At 50.6% G+C, this 27,999-nt stretch overlaps 1 protein-coding gene across 1 annotated transcript in view; it reads right to left on the bottom strand.

The window, feature by feature from the left end:
- Positions 1 to 12,139, bottom strand: part of LAPTM5 (lysosomal protein transmembrane 5) — a 101,966-nt gene extending 89,827 nt beyond the window's left edge. The window contains exon 1 of the mRNA XM_081055846.1: positions 12,052 to 12,139. The gene's annotated coding sequence lies outside the window, so the exon portion shown is untranslated. The remainder of the gene's footprint in view (positions 1 to 12,051) is intronic.
- Positions 12,140 to 27,999: the final 15,860 nt, after the last annotated feature.

Genomic DNA, 27,999 nt, shown 5'->3' with positions numbered 1-27,999 from the left:
AAAGGCAAGAATATTCTGAAAAGCTGACATTCCCAATGTCCTAATATGTCCTGACATTATCCTAATGGCCTCAACAATGCATACATATTGCAGGCATTTCCTCCCATCTAGGAGGCCTAGAGTTTGATCACCTGGGAGGTGAGGCCCATTTTCCAGCTGACACATGAATGGAAACGGTTGTTGGTATAGACATGCTGGCCCCTCTGTCTGAGCAGAAGGCCCCAGAAAACAGAACATGGGACGATGCATTTTGATGGGATATCAGGGTGAATGTGGAGGTCCCTGAGCTGTTGCAGAGACCAATAGCAGACTCGGTGTATCAAGGGGTGACGGGTGCGGGGAGGAGAGGGCCTGACTAAAATGGAGGCATCTGAATCAAAGACAGATTTACATCTACCAACCTCACAGCTCCTGGAGGGCTGGCAGGGGATACTGCCCAATTTGGCAGAGAAAAACCTTGTGTCCTTGGGCCTGGTGGAGATACCTGCTTTGTGCTGAACAAAGACCAATTCCATCCTACCTGGCCCTGCTGCAGACACCCTGCTGTGGGCTGTGAGACCCCACCGTAGCTCTGAACAACACCCATCACCAGCTCTGGGAAATGCTGTCTGTGGTCCCTGAAAGGCCCTGCCTTGTCTCTCGAAAAGCCTCTCTCTCTGACCCCAGGAGGAGCACCCCCAACAGCCTGGACCCCAGAAAACTCCCTTCCCTTGGCTCTGAGGAAGGCATGAGCGATGCTTCATTCTTGCCTCCAGAAAATATTTGTTCTCTGACTTCGGAGGGATCTTTCTGACAAATGTAGGAAAAAGCACTTTGTAAAACTAAAAAGCTGGGCCTGGCGTGTGGCAGATGCTCAATAAATGTGTGTGGAATGAAGGAGTGGTCCTGGGAGATCTTTGCAAACTGCAATGCGCAGCACGATCTTCAGATATTATTCTTACTGTGACTAAATAAAGCAGTTATCAGAGGTATTATGGGAAACTCCATATTTCCCCCTAATGAGATCTTTTTCTTGTGAGCTCCCACCAGACAGGGAGCATAGGGACTAGCTCACAGTGGGCATCAATAAATGTTTGATAGATGAATGGACACATGGACGGATAAATGAGGAACATATAGATGGATGAATCTCTGTGTGGATGACGAGCGAAAGGAAAAGATGGATGGAGTGGCTGACACATTGCCTACTCATCAGCTGCCTCCCTCTTCCCCGTCCCTTCCTTCCTCCTTGCTAAATGAATCCCAATTTTATTTAAGTCTTCAGCAGCTTAAGAAGAGATTGGGGCCCCAGGCAGCATATCTTGTTTAGTATGAGGCCGTCATGGTGATAATATTTGACTCTTTGACTCCCTTGCCAGAGAGTCCTTTGGGACTAGCCATGTGATGAAGGTCTGACCCAGGAGACATGAGGGGAAGTCTACTGGGGATCCTTCAGGAAAGTTTTCCTCATTAGAGGAACACAAACAGGGGATGTTCCCTCTTCTGGCCTTTGAACACTGATGTGTGAGGATAAGATGCTTAGAGAGGCTATATCCATAAGGTCTTGCAACCATGAGGAGATAGAATAGAGGACGAAAGCCTGGCATTCTGAGTACCACAGAGCAAAAATATAGAAACAGCCTGGGTCCTTGAAGGTTCTCATTGAACCACTGAATTAACCAATGTGTGTAGGTGGATGGATGGATGATGGATGGATGGATGGATGGATGGATGGATGGATGGATGGATGGATGGATGGATGAATGTATAGATATACATGTATATTAAAATACAAAGGACCATGAGTAGAACTAGTGTTTCATCTGAAGAGCACTCACTCTAAGGCACTCAAGGTCAGAACTGGCTGAGGAGAACTGTCTTTTCTAATACTTTCCTGCAGGCCCTCATTCCTGCTTCCTAGTTCATGTTCCCTCGGCCCACCTATCAGGGCCAACACTTTCTTCAGTATCTGTCACCTGGCTAGAAGGGCTTGTGCCCATCTGACCCTTTTGTGCAGGGTCTTACCATGCCAGAGAGCTGTTTGGTCTGTTAAGAAGCTCAGGTGAGTTTGGAAGGCAGCCTGGCACAGTGGACTCAGACAATCCTGGGTCTAAATCCTGACTCTGCTTCTTATGAGCTAGCCTCCTAACCCACCTGAACGTCAGCCTTCTCATCTACAAAATGGGGACAGCAGTGCCGTCTCAGGGCTACAATGAGTGAGGAGATCATATACGAAACTGCTCAGCATCACCCGTCGTCCCCAGTAAGCCCTCAGTAAATGCCAAGCCCTCCTGGGTTCTTCTAGCCAGCTCAGCCATGGCTGGGCATGCATGGGCTACGGAAGAGCAGCAGCCAACACATAGCTGCAAAGGAGCCCCAGGCTGGAAGAACAGCCTATGTCCCCCGCATCCATCCTGCTCTGTAAAGCTGTCTTGAGGCAACTTTTCGTTTTGTTCGTTACACAGGGGTTACAGAAGGACCAGAGGAAACTGAGCCAACCAAGATTGCTTCCTCCCTTCCTTTGCCATGGAATCTAGCAAGATGTGCCAGTGGCTCGGGAGCCTCAGGAGTTTGCAGGTTCAGAGCTGACAGTGGACAGCTTCCTTACCCGGCTTCCAGGGCCCTTCTGGCCAGAGTCACCCCAGCAGAACCAAGCTTTTCTCCACACCCAAGCCTTTGCACAGGCTATTCTCTGTGGCCTACCTTCCCCTCCTCAGCCTGTTCCTCACCCTTTGATTGAGGGTCCCCTTAAGATATTGATTCCTTGTTCTGGGAATTATTAACTGTGTGTCCTTGGGCACGTTACTGACACCCCAGGAGCCTAAATTTCTTATCTGTCACTCACTGATTCAACAAACATTTGTGGAGAATCTGCAGGAGGTTTGTCCCAGATGCTGAGAAGGCCAACATGAGTCAAACTTATTTTCACCAGGCAAAGGGATGGACCGTGCAACCCCTGGACAATAAAGATCCCACCAAGGTCCGTGGGGTGGAGGTATAGAGTCATCTGGCCCAACCTGAGGGCTCCTAAGAAGGCTTCCTGGGGGAGGCGGCCACTTGTTGGGTGTGAAAGGGATTTCATAGCATGTATGAAAAGGTTAGGCACAGTGTCAAACATAGGGTAGGTGCTTGTTGAGTCTCAGGTTTCCTTCCTTCCTTGTGAAATGAACAGGGCAGAGAGCTTTCCCCATTTTCCACAGGAAGAAGCTTAGACCCAGGAGACAGATTCAAACCCCCTGTAAGCAGTAGGGCTAGAGCCAGACCTCACCCTACTCACCCAGGGCCTAGGAGGCTCTCCTCAGATGCCCACACAGGTTGGCCTTCCATCTTTCAGTGGCTGGGATGTCAATCAGAGCGCAGACCACCCCCAGCTTCACAAAGCTCTCCTGAGACACTTCATAATCACACTTCACTCTGAGTTTGATAAATAAAGGTAATTGTGGGACAATTATGCTCTCTTCTTTTCCAACATCTTAATTGGAACAAGATGCATGAGTCTTTTCTGCACTTCACTTTGTCAGACATATTTGAAGCTTTTCATCCGGGCCTCCTCATGCACTGTAGGAAGAGTGATGGCTTGGAAGCCACTGCCCTGACATGCCTCAAAGCCAGCAGGTCGTTCCCACGTGGTCCCTGACTAATCACCATGCATGTTTCCTGTCACATGCTAGGAGTGTCACATGCAAGGCCCCAAGTAGATCACGGCCTTGTAACCACCATTATCAATCATAAGGTTGGGCTTTCTGCAGAGCCTGTGCAAAGTGAGAAGCACATGACTTTAGGAATCTGAAGATCGAAGTTCAAATCCCAGCTCTGTTACCAATTTGCTGTGTGACCTTCAAAAAATTACTTAACCTCTCAGAGCTTCAGATGCCCCCAATAGGGGTGATCATCCTTAGCACTGTCAAATAAGACAACATGTATGACAACACTTCCTAAAGGACTGAGAAGGTATCACCCGTGTGCCACCTATTCCCGCTGCCAGCCAGGCTCTGTCCACATAACTGACAAAATAAAACATGACCAAAGAGAGGGAAGAACAAACGTAAAGAGGGACAGGCCCTACTCTTGGTATCGGCAACTCAAAACTGCACACTATAATCCGGATGCACAAAGGAAAAGTAAATGCAGCTTTCGTACACTTCTCACAAATGATCTCATCTCATGCTCCAACACTCTTCCCACTGATGGTGGGGGTCGGCGGTGGGGAAAAGAGAGAGACTCTTAACTGGCAAGTTCATTGCCAATTAAATATGACTCTGTGCTCCTCCAGTTTTATATGGTCTCTCTGGTATTAACTCAGTTGCCTTGGGGTGAATTCTCAGTGTTTCAGGGTTTCCCCCCTCCCTACTTCTCCTTCCAAATATGGCAGCCATGGTAGATATGGATGGGGGAATCTGGCCAAGCATCCTGGAAGCAGTGGGCTGAGGTCTCCTAGTTATGTGTTGCCCATCTGGTCCACACTAGCACCAAAGTGCCTCTTTCGGCTTCTCTTGGCACTGGCTGTAGTCCACACCGGCACCACTGGTGATGGAACTGGCACCACAGACCTGGGCCTGAGCCAGCCTCTACAGCAGTGGCCCAAGGAGCACCCCATTGTCCCTGGTCACAAGGTGCCCTTCTCTGCTGGTCTCTTGACCCTGAGGGGCTGGAATTCTGGACCTCCTGGTCACCCTGCACAGGTCATGGGGACCCAGCATTGCTAAGTCAGCCTCATCTAACCAGATACCCACTCCCACCAATGCTTTGTTCCCATTCCCATAATCCCACCTCCCTCCCCATATTGGATAAGTGGCAAAGTGGACCATCAGCACTGATGTCCTAGTATCTGTGGTCTCAACCCCATCATAGGCTAATGCCAGGAGGGCAGGCCCCTGGGTCTCTCCTTACGATGCAGGCCCTGCCCTCACCCGCGTCCTTCCTGCCAGGATCCCTGTAATGGCAGACCCCGCTTCCTCTCCTTGTCTGGCAGGAATTTCCCTCTCTTCATCTTCTCCATCCTCTCCACACTTCTCTTGTCATCTCAGGGGCAGCCAGGCTGGGCTCTTGATGTGCAAAGAGGACTTAGGGGACTTAGGAAGCCTTTCCCCACGCTCAACAAAGCCTGGCTTTCAAGACCATTATCTGGCTAAGGACTGCAGGATCCTATTCAGTCAAAACCTGAACATCAATTCTTCCCTTTTGTACTCCTGATCCCCAATCCTATTCTTCTCTAAGACTCTGGACGTGTCTGGCTGAAAAGGAAGAGAGCCACATAAAAGCAGCTAAGAAACACACGGGTACATTAAACACACGGTATCGTTCCTGTGACATCAGACTTCCTGGATGTCAGAACAAAGGGGTCCTTGGAGAGAGCTTCCCCCACCTACTCTAGAGACCCAGAGAGGGCAAAGATTGCTTTAGGCCACACAGCAAGGCCATGACAGGGCAGGAAAAGGAAACCCTGTCCCAGTATTCAAAGGCCCTTCCCACCAGGAGGGCTCCACTAGGGAAGGGGGTGCTGGAGACTTTCATCTCTTGGCATTCTGTGTCTCAGTGCTTTTCAGTCACTCTCTGAAGCAGAGACACAGGTCTTGCTCACTAATACATCCCATCCTCCAGCCCAGGGTCTAGAACATATCAATGGGAATATCTCATCCCACATCATGCTGTTCCTGAGAGTTCCATCGCTGCCCCATTTTCTGTCTCAGTCGCTGGCTGAGTGACTCCTCCATGCGGGTGCAGGAGGCTTGGCTGCACCCTCCCTGTCTGCACCTGCACTCGTGGGGCTGGTTGCTACCTGACAGGAAACGCCCTGCCTGCCAGCCCCTGCCTCCACACAAGATGCTAGGGGGTCTCTTTATCTCCACTCCTGCTGTCCTCAGCTTGAGTCAACCATGGTCTCACTGAGCCTCAGTTTCTCCACCTTTAAATAAAAAGTTTACAAGATGGTGGCTTTTAGACATTTTTTAGCAGTGAAAAAAACAGAGCTGTTCTCTTTTAAGCAAGGAGATGGGGTCTTCCCATGTGTGTACATACGGTGTGTATGTGTGTGTGTGTACTTCTTTTTTTTAAGATTATTTTTATTGGAGAAGGGGAACAGGACTTTATTGGGGAACAGTGTGTACTTCCAGGCCTTTTTCCAAGTCAAGTTGTTGTCCTTTCAGTCTTAGTTGTGGAGGGTGCCATTCAGCTTCAAGTTGTTGTCCTTTCAGTCCTAGTTGTGGAGGGCGCAGCCCAGCTCCAGGTCCAGTTGCCGCTGCTACAGGGGGCGCTGCCCACCATCCCCTGCGGGACTCGAGGAATTGAACTGGCAACCTTGTGGTTGAGAGCCCGTGCTCCAACCAACTGAGCCATCCGGAGGCAGCTCAGCTTAAGGTGCTGTGTTCAATCTTAGTTGCAGGGGGCAGAGCCCACCATCCCTTGCGGGACTCAAGGAGCTGACCTGGCAACCCCATGGTCGAGAGCCCACCGGCCCATGTGGGAATTGAACCGGCAGCCCTCGGAGTCAGGAGCACGGAGCTCCAACCGCCTGAGCCACCGGGCCAGCCCTACTTTTTTCTTAATGGTTTTGCAGGTACCCTAAAGCACAGACGCAACACAAAATTGGAAAATCACTGGATTAGTTTATTTCCTCCGTGTCCTTCCAACACCAGCTTGATCAGAATTTAAGACTCATAGAATCTAGACACAAACAGAACTACACTTAGCTGCAAGTAGCAAAACTAAAAAGAAAAACAACTAAACTGGGACTTAAATCAAAGAGGGGTATTCTTGTTCTCATCTAACAGGAAGTCCGGAAGAAGGCAGACCCAGGCTGAGAAGGGTACTGAGCCCAAATGCCACTGGGCTCCTTCCCTCTCTCCACTCAGCCGTCCTCAGCATGTGGCTTCATCCTTAGACTTATGGCCTCAGGATCACAAAAGGGCAGCTCCCATGCTAGCATCTTGTCTGTGTTCTGGGCAGGAGGAAAGGGACAGGTAAAAAGCTAAAAGCCCATACCAGTTGAGTGACCTCCCTATAAAGACTCTTCTAAAATCCACACACAGTGAATCTGCTTAGATTTCATGGGCCAGAATATGTCACATAGCATCCCAATATGCTAGGGAGAATGGGAAAATAGTTTTGTTTTTTAAAGCCAGGCATATTGCCACCATGAAGAAAGGCTGGGGGCCGGCCCGGTGGCTCAGGCGGTTGGAGCTCCGTGCTCCTAACGCCTAAGGCTGCCGGTTCAATTTTCACATGGGCCAGTGTGATCTCAACCACAAGGTTGCCAGTTTGATTCGAGTCCCGCAAAGGATGGTGGGCTGCGCCCCCAGCAACTAACAACGGCAACTGGACCTGGAACTGAACGGCACCCTCCACAACTATGATTGAAAGGACAACTTGACTTGGAAAAAATCCTGGAAGTACACACTGTTCCCCAATAAAGTCCTGTTCCCCTTCCCCAATAAAATCTTTAAAAAAAAAAAAAACAAGAAGAAGAAAAGAAAAGAAAGGCTGGGTCCTATGAATAAAGATGAAAAAGAGGACAGTAGACAACTGTGTCAGCCACAGGGAACCTGGGGCCAGTCCTAGCCTGCCATTAACAGGTGTGGTTTGGGACATGACCCTTCACCACTCTAGGCCGCAATTTCCCCATGTCGAAACAGAATAGGGCCGGATGCTACAGGACTTTATCTACTCCCTACTAGTTGTGTGACCTGGGGCAGCATATTTGACAACCCTGTGCCTCAGTTTCTTCATCTGTAAAATCGGTATGATCATGGTGTTTACCCCACAGAGTTGTCAGGGTTCAATGAGCTGTTATGTGTAAGGTATGCAGATGAACCTGACAGAAAGTCAGAGACCAATATTCATTACTGTTGCTGCTGCTGCTACTGAGCTTCTGAGAGTCACCCGTACGGAGTTCTACTGCGGCTTGCCTCTGGGTGCTGTGTGACCTGGGACATGTCTCGTCCCCTCTGGGCCTCAGCAGCCGTTCTGTATAATGAGGGGGCTGGAGGCTGCCTTGGGCCCCAGCAGCTCTGAGAGTTGCTGGCTGGGCTGTTTACAGGACAGCAAATCCTTTCCTGGCTTGGTACAGGGAGAGGAGGGGTCAGCTGGTTTCCTGTGGGCGGGGGAGAGGGGATGACCTGGGCAGCATGGACTTCCTGTTTCCCAGAGGGAATCCAGGGCCGCCTTGTCCAAAACTGTCTCTGGGGCAACCTTCCCTGCGTCAGCTCCCCAGCTGGCCTGTGGGTAAGGGAAGGACCAGCAACAATGACCCTTTGTCTCCAGCTCTGCTGCCCCAGCCCAAGTCTCACACCAATCCTCCAGATGAGGAAACTGTGGCACAGGGAGGGGAGGTCACATGCCCAAAGTCATGGGGTTGGTGAGAAATAAACCTGGGATTAGAACCCGAGTCTTCTGAAAACATGCACCGGCTTCATCATGGGCCCTCAGCATCCGATGGAGTCTCTTTCAGGGCCCCCTGGACACTGAAAGAGCCTGGAGCTTGACCCTTGAATGGCTTGGTGCTTCATGATGTGACCCGCAGGCCACTGCCTCCTCCCGGGGCCAGTTCCCTGAAGCACAAAGCTCAGGCTCTCCTGCTGGAATACACTGTCTGCCTTTAACATGAATGAATACTTAGAGCAGCTCCCCATCCCTGGGCACGCAGAGACCCATGCTGTGGAAACTGGGCATAAGTAACAGCAAAACAAGGTGGCCAGGCCAACATACAACCAGCTAGGAGCAGGGGCTTGGAAACAAAGCAGCCCCAGGTTCAAACCCTGACCTTGGTACCAGCCAGCTGTATGCCTTGGACTGGTGACTCAGTTTCCTCACCTGTGAAATGGGGCTATGTCAGTTTCCTAGGCCTACTGTAAATAAATTACTACAAACTTGGTGGTTTAAAAGGACAGATAGTTATTCTCTTATAGTTCTGGAGGCCACAATCTGAAATCAAGGTGTCAGTAGGGTCGGTTCCTTCTTGGGGGCTCAGAAGGAGAATCTATTTCATGCCTCTCTCCCAGCTCCTAATAGTTGCCAGCAATCCTTGGCATTCCTTGGCTGAGGCAGAACGCCAATCACTGCCTCCGTCTTTCATGGTCATCTTCCCTCTGCGTGTGTGTGTGTCCCAATTTTCCTCTTCTTATAAGGACACCAGTCACTGGATTAGGGACCACCCTGATCTACCATAACTTGATTTTACTTTGATCACATCTGCAAAGATCCTATTTCCAAATAAGGTCACATTCACAAGTAGCAGGGGTTAGGGCTCGAACATATCATTTTTGGGGGACACAATTCAATCCACGACTTGGGCCATGAGATAATACTTGTGTTGCTGGATTATGGTACAGATCATATAAGTAATTTATCTAAAATGCCAACCCTGAGTCAAACTTACAGACAGACAGTCCTCACACAATATGTGCTCTTATTCTTACTTTGGTTCTCCCATCCCAGCCACCAGCCACAGCTTTGATTGTCTGCCTGGGGCCCAGCACCTGGCGGTCGGAAATCCTGACTTGTGCCTGTCAAACTCATAAAGGCTGCACTAATAATAAGAGCCAACATCTATTGAGCACTTACTGTATGCCAGGCACTGTGTATGCACGAAACCCATATCACATTGCTCTGGCCTCGTGACACTCTTATGAGGTAGCAACCACTGTCACTCCCATTTTACAAAGGCCGAAACGGAGGTCCAGAGAGGTTAAATAACTGCCTGAGGTCACCAGCTAGAAGGAAGCTGGACTTGAACCCAGTGAGTCTAACTCACTTAACGACACAGCTCTCCTGCCTCCCAAAGAGCAGACCCTGTGCCCAGGCCTCACCAGCCACCTGCCAACCAGCCCACCTGCCTGCCTGGTCCTCTTGTCCTCACGGCAGCTTCCCTAAGCATCGTCCTGGGGGGAGGGGTCTGCCTGGCCCCCTGGCCCCGCCCTCTCGCTGCTGAGCCAGCCTGGCCCTGGCTGCACACATCAGCTCAGGCCCAGGGCCAGCCATGCAGCTGGATCTGGAAGGAGAAGCTGAATTTTAAGTGGTGCCGCTGGAGGAGAGGACAGTCAGCTGGGAAAACAGCACTAGCAAAGGAGAGGAGTCTGGAAGGAGGGAGCTAGTGGAGGCCCAGGGATGGGCACTGAGCAAAGAAGAGCGGGAGATGAGGTAGAGGTACGGTTGGGGCCTGGTTGTGGGGGAACTTGAAGGCCAAACTAAGGCATCTGGCTGGGATCCAGTGGGTGATGGGGCCCCCAGGAGGGTGTGGGACAGGCTCGGGCTAGCACCATAGAAACCGCCCCCTCCAACAGTGCAGGCTGGGTGGGCTGGTGGAGAGGGCCAAGAGGCCACCTCCAGAGAGAAAGCCGCCACCAGAGGAAGGGTATAGGGCGATGTTTCCAGCATGTGGCCCCTCTATGCCTGCATGTTCACAGACCCTATCACACACATGATGGACGGTCCCCAGCCTGGGTGGCCCGTCTGTCCTCCTTAGTCAGAAAGTGGGGGCAGTAGAGGTGATTTGAGACAAGGAGGCCATCCCCTGAGTCCTGTCCTGAACCAAGCCTCCTGGGAACAGGACAAGTAACAGTAATAGATAAAATAACATTTATTGAGCAGTTACAATATACCAGGTGCTGTTTAAAGCATTCTGCGTGGATTTTTTTTTTTTCACTCTGACGAGCAACCCTAGGAGGCAGGTGCTATTATTATCCCCATTTTATGGATAAGACAATGGAGGTTAAGAGAATTGTTAAGTGTAATGCAGGGACTCGGCTCCAGCTCCTGGCAGGTGAACGCAGGAGACGTGGAGGCTAAAAAGGAGCAACCACCATATCCTGCTCGCTGCGCCATGTGTCATGCAGGGTCTCTGGTCCCGCCTCCCGCACAAGAATGCGGGATATAATGAGGCCAAAAAGGAACACCCACGGAGCCATGGATGGGGGGTCATATCACTATATTCTCACTGGCAGCTGGTCGAGACACAAAAGCAAACATCCGCCAGTACCTCAACGAGGGTTCCCCTACACCCCAGTCTCGCTGGCAGCCAGGAGAGACACAGGAAGTAGGATCCACACAATCTGCAATCCATAATCTGCTTGTTAACCGCACTTGCTAGCCGCAATCCGCTGTCTGCTTCTCTGCCAACCAACCAACCCCTTGCTAACTGCATTCCACGCTTGTTAGCTCAGCCACGGCAGTTCTCAGTGGCCAATGGCTAACTGGTTACAGCTGATGGCCATCTACCACTCGAACCAGCACCTTTCCACATGAGACCAAGAGCCTGGAAACTGCACTCCTGGCTCTGTCCCCACACTCCACCCTTAAGGGTCTCGCCTCACAATCTATGCGACAAGCGTCTTCCACAAGGGGCCCTGTGTCAGGAATCCAGCTCACGAGAAAAAGTTTCAAGTAATGTCCCAGGGGGTGTCCCTTGATGTCCACCTACTTTCTGAGCACAGCCAGGGTCTCTCAGTGTACCACCAGTCTTTCTGGGCACAGACAAAGTTCCTGGACACAGCCAGGGTTTCTCATATATTCTCAACAGCAGCCGGTCGGGACACAGGAAGCAAACATCTGCCTGCACCCCAACAAGGGGTCTTCCTGCACCACAGTCTCGCTGGCGGCTGAGCGAGACATAGGAAGCAAACATCCGCCAGTTCCACCACATGGTGGCACGTTCCCAAGCAAACAGTCAAGTGGTCCATGCAATCAGGGATGGAAGGCAATTCCCCAGAGTCCACAGTCATTCGCCAGGGCTGTGCACTGGCCCCACAATGTGTGCCCTCTCCGCAGGGTGAGGGCTGCAAGTCCTCCCCAACCTGGGGGTGAGGGACGACCTTGACCTCACCTGCATCTTACACCAAGGACTCAGCAAGCGTTTCCTCCTGAGAATACAAGTCCCACATCTGAGCTGCCTCAGCAAGCACTTCCCAGCCCACACGGCCGCAATGACCTTCTCCTTCTCCGGCCTATGCTGGTTGGAGAACCGTCCACATCCTCCTACCCCTCCACGGGGGTCCAGCTCCCGAGAACAGTGGCCACTGGGTACCACACACTGTGTGGGGGCCACATGTCCTCCTGCCCAGAGTCAGACATCATTCTTACCTGGCCGGAATGCTGCTCACCACGCCAGGCATCCTAGTGGGTGGAGGCCCTGGTGTCAGATGTCCACACCTCTAGGCGCCCACGGCAGCAGCGGACCACCAAAAGGAAGATGATGCTTGCTTTGGCCAACAGGGTGGCGTGCCATCTGGAGGCTTGAGAGGACCACCAATTCACCGAGGGGTCACGTTTCTCGGAAGCAGATCGCATTTCCTGCTCCCGGTGCCGCTCTTCACGAGCTTCCTGAGACTGAGTGTTCATACACACAAACTGCTTCACCATCTTTCAGAGAGTTCTGGCCGGCACCATACCCTGCTCGCTGCGCCAGGTGTCATGCAGGGTCTCTGGTCCTGCTCCCCGCACCAGAATGCAGGATATGGTGAGGCCAAAAAGGAACACCCACGGCGCCATGGATAGGGGGGTCATACCACTATAGTCTCACTGGCTGCTGGTCGAGACAGAAAAGCGAACATCCGCCCACTACCCCAACAATCTCGCTGGCGGCTGGGGGAGACACAGGAAGTAGGATCCACACAATCCGCAATCCACAATCTGCTAACCACACTTGCTAGCAGCAATCTGCTTCCCCGCCAACCAACCCCTTGCTAACTGCAATCTGCACCTGCGCTCAACCACAGCAGTTATATCAGTGGCCAATGGCCAACGAGTTACAGCTGACGGCCATTTACTACCTGAGCTAGCACCTTTCCACGTGAGGCTGAGAGCCTGGAAACTGCTCTCTGGGACTCTGTTCCCACACTAAGGAAGTGTTAGCGCTGGGCTTGGAGCACACACCCAGAGCCAGAACGATCCCTATGCATCCAGGAGTGGCTGAGAGAGGGCCGGACCTGGAAGGCTTGGGGATGGGCGCAAGGGGCGGCATAGCTGTGACATCTGAGGGCTGATCTCAAAGGCCAAGCAGGAAGGAGGGCATCTCAATGGGGACCAGTGTGGGGTACCGACAACCCAGAGGGCATGGCCCCAGCCCTAGTGCCTGCCACTACAAAATCTCCTCCGCCTTCTCTTCCAAACCTAGACACGACCCCCAGGCAAGAAGTCCCCAAGTCACTAAGATTACATTTCTGTTAACCTCAGTGACATGGAGCTCAAAGTACAAATCCAATTCAGTGATTAAAAAAAGTTACATTTTTCATGAACTAATTTTGTGCCTTCATACCTGATATCTTATTATCAAACCCATTGTCCAGATGAGGAAACTGAGTACAGATGTGCTCGGAGGACTTGCAGGGTCCCAGGCCATGAGTCCGCAGTGTACTCAATTCAGTTTGAGTAAACCAGGGTGTATAGCAGAACAAACTGGGCCTTGATACTCTGCTTCCTGTGTTCAAATCCTGTCTCTGCCCCTTGGTTGCAGTACAGTCTTGAGCAAGTTTCCTCTTCGAACCTCAGTTTCCATGTCTGTAAGATGGATCTAATAATAGCCTCCTTCATAAATTTATTCCAAATACATTTACTGAGCACCTACTATGTGCCAGGTACTATGCTAAGAACTAGGGATACAGCAGTGAATAAACCTTTTGGAGTATGGTAGGATCCACCTAATGAATAATAGGCCCTTCTCCCACCCCTGTGGGTATGCCCTGCAGCCTCACTTAGGGCCCTGCACCTGCAGGTCTAATAAAATAAATACCTGTCACCTGTCACAGTGGTTCTAAAATGCTGTAACTGGAGACTGTGCTGTTCGAAGTGTGTTGCCTGAAAAGAAAGACAGCTGGGTAAGAATTTCTCTTCCAAGGCCCCATTACCTCTGTGTTTTCCAGAACTATTAGCCTGCAGGGCCAGACTGCTGTCCTGCTGTCAGAGGTGTGGCCACCAAGGTGGAAATGGAAGGCAGAGGGTGGGGCTGGCTCCCAGCCATGGCTTGGGCACAGAAAAACATTCCAGTCTAGGGAGGGGAAGCCCCGGGAATCCATTCCAGCCCGCTTGCCCCAGATGAGGGCTTCCAGCCTTCCTTCTGGAGGTCAGCCCTATGCAGGGCCAGCCCTGGGCAGGGCCAAGGAAGGCCTCCAGACAGGTGTGTGTGTGTGTGTGTGTGTGTGTGTAATGTATGTGTGTGTGTAACGTGTGTGTCTGTTTCTGTATATCTGTATCTCTGTGTCTTCAACTGTGTGTCTATGTTTGCATGCATCTGTACTTCTGTGGGAGTCCGTGTATGTATTTGTGTGTATACGCCTCAAGTTTACCAAACCCCAGAGGGGAGTAGCCCCCAGACATTCCTATATACACAGTCACACTGACACAGACACACAAAATCCCCCTATGAAACCTCCACACAGGGGCCGGCCCGGTGGCTCAGGCGGTTAGAACTTCATGCTCCTAACTCCGAAGGCTGCTGGTTTGATTCCCACATGGGCCAGTGGGCTCTCAACCACAAGGTTGCTGGTTCAACTCCTCGAGTCCCGCAAGGGATGGTGGGCTCCGCCGCCTGCAACTAAAATTGAACACGGCACCTTGAGCAGAGCTGCCACTGAGCTCCCAGATGGCTCAGTTGGTTGGAGCGCGTCCTCTCAACCTCAAGGTTGCCGGTTTGACTCCCACAAGGGATGGTGGGCTGCATCCCCTGCAACTAGAAAACGGCAACTGGACCTGGAGCCGAGCTGCACCCTCCACAACTAAGACTGAAAGGACAACTTGACTTGGAAAAAAAGGCCTGGAAGTACACACTGTTCCCCAATAAAAGTCCTGTTCCCCTTCCCCAATTAAAAAAAAAACAAAAACCTCCACACAGACACACTACACAGGGTACATATATGCATACACACACCCATAACCACAGATATACACACAAATATATCTTTATACGGAGACATATACAGAGACACAAGAGATGGCAGGACCAAAGCTTGGGGGAGGGGTACTAACAAAGAGGACAGAGATAGGCTTCAAAAGCACCCCACAAAGAGGCTCTCAAGGAACACAGATATGTGGGTCCCTCACTAGAGCACAGGGTGAGCTGTGCCCAGACAGAGGGCAATAGCAGGCCCCAGAGGAGGGAGCCACCAGCTCCGCCAGATTGTGGAGAGGTCAAGGAGGGCTTCTGAGAGGAAGTGGCAGAGTGTGCTTTAGAAAGAGGAGCCTGGCATTTCCCAGCTCATCTGCTCTCATAAGATTTGGTTTGATGTGTTCTTTCCCAAAAGTAAAAGACACCAGGAGTCCGGAGACAGGAATAGGGGGTTGGGGTGCATTTTGGAATGTGCACACTTCTGGGAGAGAGGCACAGAATGATCATATCTCAGACGTCCATCAGCGTTTCCCCCCCATCAGATCTTCCTACCCACAACCCCTCCCAATCCGCAGTCATTGTCCGACATCTTCCTGTAAGCCCTCCTCCCCCTCCATTATTGATTGATTCCTACTGTTCACACAGAAACCATGTCCCTAGTCTATAGGTAACAGAAAAATGCTTCCTTCCTTAGGGGAATTTCCTCTTCCTGCCTCCAGGTGGGTGGCACAATCCCAGGACCCCAGACCGTTGGCCCCAAGCAGGACAAGGGATCCAGGCCTAGCCATCATAGCACCTCTCACCCTGACCACAGCAATTGGCCATGGATGAGCAGGTGATCCCAGCTGGGTCTTCTTCCCTGGGATTTACATGTGGCTGCTGGAAGAAAGAGGCTCTCAGTGGACCTCGTGCTGCCTGTGGCCATGTCCACCTCCTGCCCCAGGGTGGAAAAAGGCTGTCTGTAATGAAAGAGAATGAGCCAACAGAGAGAGTCAGAGTAGGGAGAATGACAGCCCCACAACTTTGTTCAAGTCTCTGATCCAGGTACGTCCTTCCCAGGCATGAGAGCCAACAAAGTCCTCTTTTCACCGGTTCTGGTTAGGTTTCTGCCATCTACTAGAGGACACATGACTAGCACAGTCCCCTTCTTACTCTTTCTCCCATCTATCCTTGCCCCATCTCCCATCCAGGCCCCCTCCCCACATAAGCACTTCCCAACCCATGTCTCACCCCTCCCCAAGCCCCCTGCCTCCCATCCTCAGCCCTGCATTACAGACCCTCCATGGAGCTGTGTCCTGGGGCTCCCATGGCAACCGAAGGTCAGATTCCACAGGACTGATTTCCAGGCCTGGGTGAGGAACCTGTAGAGTGCGCACCTGCTCTGGCTTGGGCCTGGGGATCTCTGCCCCACTGAAAGACATCACCCCCTCTCTAGTCTTCTTGCCTAGAGGCTGTTGCTCCTTGATATCAGGGATCCAGTTTCCTTCTGTCTGTCTTATTTTTCTATCATTGCTGGGCTGTTGCCCTCATTCACATGTTCCAAGATGGGACCATGTTCACTTTCCAGCCAATGGAAAGGCGAAAAGGTAGAGGAGAGGGCGCACACTACTCTTTAAGGGAACAATCCTAAAACTGCCTGCAGTACTCCTGCTTATATCCTATTGGCCACATTTGTCACATGGCCCCACCTATATGCAAGGGAGGCTGGGAAATGTAGTCTTTTTCCCCCCACACAGCTATGTCTCATTACTGTGGAAGGAAAGGAGAATGGATATTAGGGGACAGCCATAGTGTCTGCCACCGCCTGGCATTCAGGGCCTTTCACAGCCAGCCTTGTTCTGGGGCTTTGTACCTTTGTGCATTCTGTGCACCTTTTCCACCTCCCCCTTTCTACCTCTGATTCTGGGAAGGCTTCCTGACCATCATTGCGCAGCCTGGATCAAAGGTCTCAGTGGCCACTGGTCACATGGTGCTGTATGTAAGGATCTATCACTCACACTCGATTGGGAGAAATCCAGGGCATAAGCCACAACTGATTCAATTCTGTGTCCCCCTGCCCAAGCCTGAGTATCAAGGCTGAGTATCAATGAATAAAAAAGTGAACTAAATTAAAATTTGTAATTGATAAATGATTATTGATTGAATGATGGCTGAACCCGGGAGGTACCTGTGCGTTGAATGCTGGGCTAATTAGGCAGGCAAGCCCTCCATGGGGACCTTGCCACCACAGACACCACTCCTTCTGCCAGAAATGCTCTCGGCCGCTCTGTGACTACCCAGCTCCTGCTCAGCCTGTGTGACTCATCTTAAATGTCACTTCCTCAGGGAGGTCTTCCCTGACTCACTCTGCTCTCCAACAGGACTGTCGCCCCAAGTCAAAGGCAGCCCCTCCAGCGGCAAGTTCATTCCACAATGCACAGGCCTCTGTCCTGCCCTTTGTAGTTAATGTGCCCTGCACTGATTTGTCCGTGAGACTGAAAACTCCACAAGGCTCTCTCTCATCATGTGTCCCCAGCGCCCGGCAGTTGTTGGCACACAGTAGGTGGCCAGTGAAACATAAAATGAGTGAACCTGGTCTCCCAGAGAATACCCAAAGGGGTTGATGTTTGGGGCCAAGGAGGGTCAGGATAATGTTTGTGGCACAAGGGGGTAGGTGACAGCCTCAGCTTTGCATGGCAGGAGGCACCAAGAGTCTATGCCCAGAGGCAGGCCTGACAGAGGGGCTGGTGGGGGTAAAGGGACAAGGAGGAACTACCCACAGAGCCCTACGCTCAATCTGCTGTGGAGAGAAAACAAAGGGTTTGGGAACCACACATTCATCTTGACTGCTGGGAGGAGAGGAGGCCCATGGGGGCGGAAGACACTGTGACATAGACGGCAAGTCACTCAACGACTCTGTGTCTCAGTTTCCCCACTGTGGAGGGGGGGCTAACAGTAGTACCTTCCTGTGAAGACGACAGGGCTAATCTATGTGCAGTGCCAATCCAAGGATCACTCCCCTGTAAATGTTTTCGGACAACATTAAGAAGCAATGAAAATCCACGTGCTCCGGGCTCAGACAGGCATGAGGGGATCTCAGCCCCCCCTCACCGAGCCTCAGTTTTCTTATCTGTAAAGTGGGGGTGCCAACACCTAACCTCGGGGCCTTGAAGAGATGCAATGAGACAAGGATATCATGGGCTCGGTACCAGACCTGGCACCAGGGAACCCTCTTCCCTTTTCCCACGACAGAGCCCAGGAAGGACGGAGAATGAGGAAGAAAATACCTGCCCGCCTTGCCTGCAGTAGGCAGGAGGCCTGCAGAGGGGGGAGGCCGCCTGGTGAATAATCTTGTTAATGGTAATCATCACCCTGATGCTTGTTAATATAATAACATTGGGCTCCCAGCCTGCCTGGCTTGAAGCTGGCTCCTCAGCGCCTCTCATCTCTGCCTGGTGGGGGGGCTCCGTAAACACTCATTACACTCCAGTCCCCAGGGAGGCTGCCAGGAGCAGCAGCTATTCTGGGTGCACAGCTCAACTCTGGGCGGCAGGCTCTGCTTTTAATAAGCATCATTACACACACTCAGGCACGCGCCTGTGCACACACACTCATGCACACGCATGCACACACACAATTGTGCAGCACTTTCCAAGGCCTCGCTGACCACCGATAACGATTGCTACAATGATGGATGGAGGCTTACAGAATAGCGATGATAGTGGCCACTTATTCAGCACTTCCCACTTGCCAGGCGCTGATCTAAGTGCTCCACATGGATTAACTCGTTTACTCTAAATGAGTGTTTCTTGAGGCTGTTTCGCAGCTGAGGAAGCTGAGGTATCTGCAGGTTACAGGACTTGTCCAGAATCACTGACCCATCGAGTGGCCGAATTGGGACTTGGATGTAGAGATCCTGCACATCGCGCCCCCTCAGAGAGCATTAGTTCATTCAATCCCCATGGCAATTCTGGGTCCTTGTCCTCTCAGGTGCACTAATGAGGAAATGGGCTCACAGAAGTGGTGTCATTTGCCCAGGAACACACAACTAGGACCTGAGCTCCATGGGCTGTCTGACTTCAGAGCCCACCATACTCTTCCCTGGGGTGAGTAGGGAGGAAGCAGGGAGGGCAATACTATTCCTCTCTTAAAGAAACTGGGGCCCAAAGAGAGCAAACCACTTGCCCGAGATCACGCAGGGATTGATGCAGAGAGCCAAGGCTCACTCACAGGCTGGGAGCCCTGGGCACCTCTTCCCTGCCTCCCACCCCCACCCCCACCAATGAGCCTCTTGCTCAGAAATCTTAACTCAGACACAGAGCCAGCTGGCTCAGCCTCAGGGACATTCAGCCTCAGAGGGCGTCAGTCCCCCTGGGGTGCCCTCCAGGTCACTGTCATTCTGTGCCACCACTTCCTAGCTGCATGTCCCTGGGCAAGTCATATCACCTCTCTGGACCTAAGCTTCCTCAAAATAGGGACAACAGCTGACACTAAGGGAGCATTTAAAATGTTTCAGGACTACTCTGTGTTTACCCTGTAATATTTCACTTTATCCTCCCTGAACCTTAAAAAGGTCTTAAAAGTCACAGATTCATTGAAAGAGTCTGTGACTTTTAAGATTCTGTTATCCTACAGGATTCTATGATTCCCATAGGGTCTACTATAAAACATTTTATGACCTTAAAAAGATTCCATTATTCTGGATTCTCAGGTGCTAGAAGGTTCCATCCTTTGGTCTGTGGAAGGATCATAGTGTTAAAGGATTTCATGAATTAGTGATTCATTGAGCCTCAGGGGCAAGAGGCAATTTGTCAGCCTTCAGCCAGCCTGGAAGGCCACCAGGGTCCACCCCTTGTCCATGCCCTGCCCCTTCCCTCAGCTATGACATTAGGACTAAAGCAGAACACCCTATCTCTATGACATGGCCTTGAGTCCAAGGCCAGCAGGGACTGTGGAGGCTGCCTGAGTGCTTGGTGGGTGACTCGCAAACAAAGGGCTCCATGGACCAGCCTCCGCTGCCTGGCCCTGCCTCATACACAATGGAAGGACCTTTTCAGGCTGCACCCAGCCCACCCCCTCCCTCAGCCAGAGACACCCAGAAATGCAGCTGAGTTCAGCCTCAGAGCAGGCCACCTCCCTGCTCAAAAGGGTCCCAGAAAGGAGGTGGAGAAGCAAAAGAACAGAAAGGCAGGCATCGTCACTCTTTCTCAGCCACTTATTATTCTAACCTCTCTCTCTACCTTTGTTCATGCTGTTCCTCTGCATGGCATATCCCTCTCCCGCTTCAAGGGCCAGCTCAAGTCCCACCTCCTCCTGGAAGAACTACGTGGTTACTCTAACCCTCACTGATTTCCTCTTTCTCCAAAGCCCTGTTGAATGCCATTGGGTGCCAGGTAAAATAATTTGTGATGCAGAGTCCAGAGTCTCCCTGCCTCTCCCGTCTATCCTCCCTGCTGCCCACCAGAGTGATCTTTCTGGAACACAAATGTGTGACCTTATTATTCTCTCTCTTTCTATAGATCTTGACTCTCAAGCACGGCAGTCAATACCATTCCCAACTCTGGTCCCACACTTTCTGTCTGGCTTCATTTCCTGCCTCAGATCCATGCACTGAAGCTTAACCAGATGAAGTAGGGGTCTGCCTTCCAAATTACGTAGGCGCCCAGGTAGTCCTTCTGAAGCTGGAGCAGCTGAGTACCTGCCTCAATCCCAAAAGACAGATGCTGAGGGGCCCCTCCCCTATCCATTCTACACACACACACACACACACACACACACACCTCAAGCTGCCACCAGGGAACACAATAATAGGGTTTGGACAGCACGGGGAGGGGGCTGGCTCTGGGTGCTACTAAAATCCACATGCATGCATGGGTGTCCTGGGGTATGCATGAATTTCATACAGCAGGCCTTTGTTAAGCACCAGCTGCATGCCCCACCCCTGCTAGATATCATGAGAAATACCAGAGGAAAAGACATTGACTGTCACTGCCGCCAAGGAACTTAGAGTCTGTTCGGGGAATCCATTGTCCTGCTACCAACTTCTCATCTACCTCCCTGCAGGCTGTCAGAGCCATGGTTACAAATCACAAATCTGACTATATCGCTCTATAGAAAGCTCCTTGGCACTCCAGACCGGTATTGCTTATAAGGTAAACTTCAAGCCATTTAGCATGACATTCGAGACCCGCTCTGGCCCAGGCCCCGGCATCCTCCTGCCCTGTCCAGCCCCCAGGAACCCAACACTCAAGCCTCACTTGACTTCCATCAGTCCCCAAACATCCTGGGGAGCTTTTCTCACTCTCTGGCCCTCATTTAAGAAGTATTTCCCCTCTTCTTTTGACAAAGAACTCCTACATAGCCTCAAAACTCAAATCAAATATTTCCTCCTCCTGGAAGCCCCAAAATTAATTGCTCTCTCTTCTGACTCCCAGAGGTGTTTACATACACGTATCACCTGGCATCGTTCTGACATGCGTCCTTCATTCAGACAGAAAAAAGTTAGCTACATTTGTCTGGGCCCGTTAGAAAAGCAGTGGCGGTTCCTACAAGTGCAAGGCTTTCTAAGAACAGGAGCTGAGTAACCACAACACCAGGAATACTCATAATTCACGACTGTAGATTGATTTGGAAACTTAAAAATAATGTCAACGCTGTGCTTTTTATGTCACTTTTTCACTCTAGAAACCTGTCTGCCTTGCCTTTGGGAAGAGAGAGCATTATTATGTAGACCATATGCCCAATAATTGTTGGAATAGGATTAAATAAAACATAGCTTCTGGTGGATCTTACACAGAGTGAGGCTTTCCCCTGTTTCTTCCACGTCATGGATATTCTCAGGGATCTGATTCCAGGTCGGTCTTCTCCACCCAAGCCTGTGTGTCCCCTGAGGCCCAGGACTGGCTGTGTGTCTTCTAATTCCGTATCCCTGGCACCTAGTACAGAGGCTAGCACACAATAGTCATCTATCAACACTGGGCGAATGATTAACAAACTAGAATGAAACACATGGGTTCCAGGTCAGATTGCCTACGTTTAAATTCTCACTCTGACATATGCTAGCTATGTAATTTTAGATACATTGTAAAGAGGTATCAGTTTTGTCGTTTGTAAAATGTGCATATTAATAGTATCTCCCTAGGGCGTTATTACAGCATCTAAATGGAACACTGTATCTAAAGGACCAGGCATAGAGCCTGGCCAATAGCAAGTGCCCAATAAAGGTTCATCATTATTATCATTACTGTTGGGTTGAATCACGTGGCTTATACTTAGGCTCATTGGAAGTCAGACAAAAGAGAGAGCACCATGAAGTACGGTAATCCACGATGACTTTATTAGCTGATATTCACTACGCATTTTCTATGTACCATGTATTAAACCTCAGGACCGTTCTATGAAATGGGTCCTATGATCATACCCCACCTTATCCCCATAAGGGAACTGAGGCACGAGAAGCTAAATAACTTGCTTGAGATTACTTAGCCAATAAGTGGAGGAGCCAGGATTCAAACCAGGACAGTCTGGCCCCGGTCTAGTTCTTAACACGGATGCACGCAGCTCACCTTAAGGAAGCTGGAGCCTGAGCTGGGCCTTGAGGGACCAGCCGCAAGACAGAGACACCTGTGGTGGGAAGAAGGACCGAGAACTTTCCCCTTCACAGCCTTCCTGACAACCAACCCAAGGACTCTCCCTAAAGCCCCCGCACCCCTCCGATTCTCTCACTCCTCACCGCCCCCACCCCACCTCTTCCATTAGGCCCTCCTTTCTCTCAATCTTCCACTTTTCCACCTCTGACTATTCCCCTCTCTTTCTTCCCTTACCACCCCCAGTGACTAATGCTTCCTGGGAGTTCCCAGAGGAGCTGATGTGGGGGTAAGGTTTTAAAGGGTCCAGAGGAGTTTTAAAGGGTCCAGGAGAAGGGTGGAAAGGGAGTCAAGGTTGACGGTACAGTTTTCTTACCCAAACCCTCCATCTCCTCAGAATCTCTATGCCTCAGTTTCCCCAGCTATAAACATGAGAGTGATAAGAGTACCTACTATCTCTCAGCGTTTTTGTAAACATTAAATGTATTAGTCCACTTGGGCTGCCATAACCAAATACCGTAGACTGGGCTTACTGGCTTAAACAAGAGACATTTACTGTGTTTCCCCCAAAATAAGACCTCACCAGACCATCAGCTCTAATGTGTCTTTTGGAGCAAAAATTAATATAAGATCTGGTATTATATTACATTATATTATACTGGGTCTTATGCTATATGAAACCTCGTATTATATTACATTACATTATATTATAAAGACCTGGTTTTATAGTAAAATAAGACGGGGTCTTATATTAATTTTTGCTCCAAAAGACGCATTAGAGCTGATTGTCCGGCTAGGTCTTATTTTCGGGAAAACACAGTATTTTCTCACAGTTCTGAAGGCCAGAAGTCTGAGATCAAGCTGCCAACATGGTCAGTGTGTAGTGAGAGATCTCTGGCTTGCAGACAGCTGCCTTCTCGCTGTGTTCTCACATGGGCCTTTCCTCCGCCCATGCTCACAAAGAAGAGAGCAAGCATGCAAGCTCTCTGTGTCTCTTCTTATCAGGTAAGGATGCTAACCCTATTGGATCTGGACCCCATCCTTATGACCTCACTTAACCTAAGTTACGTCCTCAGAGGCCTATCTCCAAATGCAGTTTACCTTGAGGGTTAGGGCTTCAACATATGAATGGGGGGGCAGACAATTCAGTCCATAGCATTAAATATGTTAATATATGCCAAATAACTTATTTAATTAACACCTACATAGTACTTACCGTGTTCCAGGCACTCTTCTAAGTGCCACACATATTAAAACGTGCTTAGGACATTGCCAGCCCACGGTAAGTGCCATCCACGTGTTTTTGTGGTTGCTATTACGGTTAACTGCTATGCACCTGCTGTGTGTCAGACGTTGTGCTGGACGTTTCTATCTGCCTGCTCTCTGGACCCCACAAACCTCTGCAGTGGTCCTCACTGTGCCCATAATATAGAGGAGAAAGCCAAGGCTCAGGAAACTTGCTGAGGCTGGTGGAAAACCCACATCTGTCCATGCGCTTTCCTTACAGCCAACCACGGCCAGTAAGAGTCTATTTCGGTATTTCCAGCAAGACATGATAAAGGTCTGGGCTTGGCCAGAGCCTTGAAAATGAAGGGAAATGACCAAATCCAATGTCCTTCAAAGTCAGAGGAGTCACCCTGTACCAGCCCACCTCCCAGGACTGACGTGAACAGTGAGCAAAGCTGAGGAGCTCCTGGGGACATGCTCCGTGAGCCATGACCCCCTGGCTGCTGGGGAAAGGCCATTTCTGTTACTCAATCTGGCAAAAGACAAACACCGCTGGCGCCACGTCCGTCATCACCATTTCATGTGAATTCTTTCGTCAGAGCCATTCATGAGTCACTTTTTGTAAAGAGGGGGCAGGGCCCATGAAGGTACTGGCCATCTGGAAGTGGACGACAAAGCCGGGGGAAATTAGACAATGCAGGAGTCCACAGTACGACCAGAGTAGGGGGCAAGACTGGGCTTGGCATTGGAAAGCCCAGCTCTGCATTTACTGGGGGTGTGACCTCTGGCGAGTCCCCATGCCTCTCTGGGAATCAATTTCCTTTTTCAATAAAACGTTTTAATATGAAGAATTTAAATTTTAACTTACAGTAGATAGAATAATATAATGAATCCTCTATGTGCCCATTACTCAGCTTCTGCAATTATCAACTCAAGTCCCATCTTATTTGCTCTGTTCTCCCACCCCCTCCTCCCCATATCATTTGTAAGCCAATCCCAGACATGCTGTCACTTCATCTGCAAATATTTCAGTTTGTATAAAGGATTCTTTTTTAAAAAACCATTGCCACATCTAAGAAACACTGACAATGACGACTTTATAAGAGATATTCACTCAACATTCAAATTTCTACTTGTCTCATAATTAGCTTTTCTTTCCTTTTTGGAATTTATGCGATCAGGATCCAAATCAATTTCCACATCGGTTAGTTAATATGCCTTTTAAGCTTGTCTACAGATTCCCTCTCCATCTCTTTTTTTTTGGTCAGTTTGTTAATTGAAGAAACTGGGTTGTTTGTCCTATAGAAGTGTCCCACAGTGTGGATTTTGTTCAAAGGTCAATGGGGGTAATCATTCTGTAAAATGGGGGTAATCATTCTTTGCAAGCATGAAATAATGTCTATGAATGGGCACTAACAGTTGGAAGGCACCCCACAAATGTTATGAGTTAATACATCTTTGAGACTTTCAATACCCTGTTGCTCTGTTTTTCTGATGATAAGCTGAGGTTCAGAGAAGCTTATTAACCTGCCCACACTCACACAGCTGGCTAACTATAGAGGGAGGAAATGGCAAGGTGAAACTGAAAGAACTTTGACTTCAGTCAAAGACCCAGGGTCAAATCCCACTGCCCCTTTCATAGCTTTATGGCCTCATGTTTCTGCTCTTTGAGCCTCTTTCTTCATTTGCAAAAAACAGAAGGGAGGCCAGACCTGCATGAGGCTAAAATGAGATACTAGTGTGACGAGAGCCTCCATCGAAGTGCCTGGCACTGAGTGACTCACCCCATTGCTTTTGCTATCTGCTCTCCAGCCCTAAGTCTTCCGCCCCCATGTCAGGCCCAGCCTCCTTCCTCCCTTGAGTGTGGATAAGGTTCACAGCACTCGCATGATTGTTCTGGTCCTTCCGTCCATCCCAGCCCACCCTCAGGCTAGCAGAGACAGGGTGGGCGGCTCTTGCAAGCCTAGTACGCTCTGCTCTGTTCCCTTCGTAGGGCAGCTTGGGCGGGCGGCTGTAACCTCTTCGCTATGGGAAACAATCAGCTAGTCTTCCTCCTTCCCCCTCTGTTTTGCTGTTTATCCCTTGGGCCCAGAGGCCCAGAGGGAAATGCTCCGGCTCTCAGCAGTGCCCAGCCCATCCCTGCAGGCCAAATGCATGGTTTCTCGGCTGTAACAAGCCTAAGCCTAAATCACAGTTCACGTCAGAGCGGACAGCAGTATTTTCATTTCTACACAGGCTCAGTGTCATTTACTATCCCATAGGCAACATGCTGGGCCTTGCGAATAAGAACAATGTACTTATTGTCATTAGTAATGTTAGCCCACACTTATATAGCATCTGCTCCAGGCCAGGCATGGTGCTCCTAAGCACTGTACCTATGAGGCAGGCACTAGTATTACCCCCACTTCACAGGTGAGGAAACTGAGCACTGAGAGTTTGGGTGAGAGCTCACCCAAGGTCACAGAGCCCATCAGTAGCAGAGCTGGGATTCGAATAAAGTTTGCCCGTGGAGACAGACACTACAAAGAGAGGGCTTGAAGTCCAGCTGTTGGCTGCTACGTATGCCAAGCTTCATGCTAGTTGCTTCAGTATGTTCTCTCATTTAATCCTCACAGCCGCTTCTAAATATCTACCTTACTGGCCACATTTGCATGTGAGGAAACGGAGGCTCAGAGAGGTAGAGTATTGTGCCCAAGTGCACACAGCTGGCTCCACTTGACTCCAGATCGTGTTGTTTCTACTCTTCCAAGGTGAGGATAACATCTGGATGCTCATTGCTAGAATTCAGATGAGAAGGTGATGGGGGCCCTGCAGGAAGGAGAGAGAACTACAGGCTCTAGGAACGCAAAGGAGGGTGAAATTGTCTTCCTAAAGCTTCCAGGAGGAGGGGCCCTGTAGTGGGGGGGGTGGGGGAGGGGGCCTTGAATGGTGGCAAGCCCACCCCTCACACCATAGCAGGCTTCTCACTGGGGCCCCATCCTCTGTTAGAACCTCAAGGTGGCAGGGCTGCCCCTTCACCCCAGTTTGCAGCCATGCAGACTGACGCTCTCAGGGGACAAGTTGTCTGAGGTCTCACAGTGAGGCCCCAAGCCTCAGGGTTCTGTCCTTGAACTCTGACAGTGAGGGGGGTGCCTCCTGGGGTGGGGGGCTTGAAGGTGGTGGCTGAGGAGGAAAGACACCCCCCGGACCAGTGTAGTCACGAGACTGTTATTGTCTATTCTCCCCAATAAACTTAAGTACTCTGAGGGCAGGGGCTGGTCTGTCTTCGTGACCTCTCCTCATCCATTTCTAAGCACAGGGCCTGGCATGGAGGGGGGCACTCAAGAAACTTCAGTGCAGGGAGAAGGGAGGGAGGGATAGGATCTTATACCAATTCCAGGGGCCTGAGACTCCCACCCACCCCAGAATCACCAGGAGCCCACGTATCACATTTTAAGAGGAACACATTTCTAGAGGAAATATCCTTTGGACATGGAGAGGTCTCCCTTGCAGGAGGGAAGTTTATGACCACAACACTCATGCCTAAGGGCTTGCCCATGGCAAGGGGGCCAAGTCCGGTGTGCCTCCAGAGACAATGAATGACTGGAGAAGGGAAACACTGGAGAGGCAGATTGGCTAAATATAAGGACTTCTCCCCAGGTAGAGTGACCCACTAGTCCCCACGATGCATCAAGCACCTGTCACAAGAGGCGTGCAAGCAGGGCAAGGACCTCCCCTGCTGAGGCCCTCAAGAAGGGACTTTACACCAAGGCGCCCAGGGGCCGCTCAGAAGCCCTCCCAGCTCTGTCTCGGTGATCTCAGGAGTCAGGCTGTGGAACTCCTGTCCTGGGTTCTATTCTGTTCCAGTGCCGTCATTGAAGACACCGTGAGCTGAAGCTGTGCCAGGCACTGTGCTGAGTGTTCTTCCTCATGCAATCCTTGCCACATTCCATCTAAGGGATGTTGTTCATTGTTGTCCCACTTTACAGGTGAGAAAGTTGAGGCAGAGAGGCCAAGTTCCTTCTCTACTCAAGAGCTAGGAAATGTCCCCTGGGCCTGAAACCAGGTCTACTGGACCCCCCAACCATCCCACTTCACCTGATTCCAATATGCTGTGGTCCCAAGATTCGCTTTTTGTGTCCTAAAACCACAGTTCTTCCCCTGGGGGTGGACCCATGGGGCCCCCAATGTCACAACCTGGTCCCTACCCCACCACAGCCCCCACCTCAGCCTCACCACAGTCAGCTCTGTGGTTTCCGAACACTCTCGACCAACAGCAGCTTTCACCATAATGGTTCCCACAAGGGGTTGCTGGTCAATTCTCCTCACGTGGTTTTTGATTTCTTTTCAAGTGGAAGGTGGATGAGGTCCAAGGGGGACCGTGGCCTGCCTCTCCCCAAATGACTTTCATGTTTATCTCACACTCTGGCCACAGTA

This window comes from Rhinolophus hipposideros (assembly GCF_964194185.1).
Source record: "Rhinolophus hipposideros genome assembly, chromosome: 8".
Taxonomy (NCBI): domain Eukaryota; kingdom Metazoa; phylum Chordata; class Mammalia; order Chiroptera; family Rhinolophidae; genus Rhinolophus; species Rhinolophus hipposideros.
Note: the sequence above shows the minus strand (reverse complement) of the source record. Positions and strands in the feature narration are given on the sequence as shown.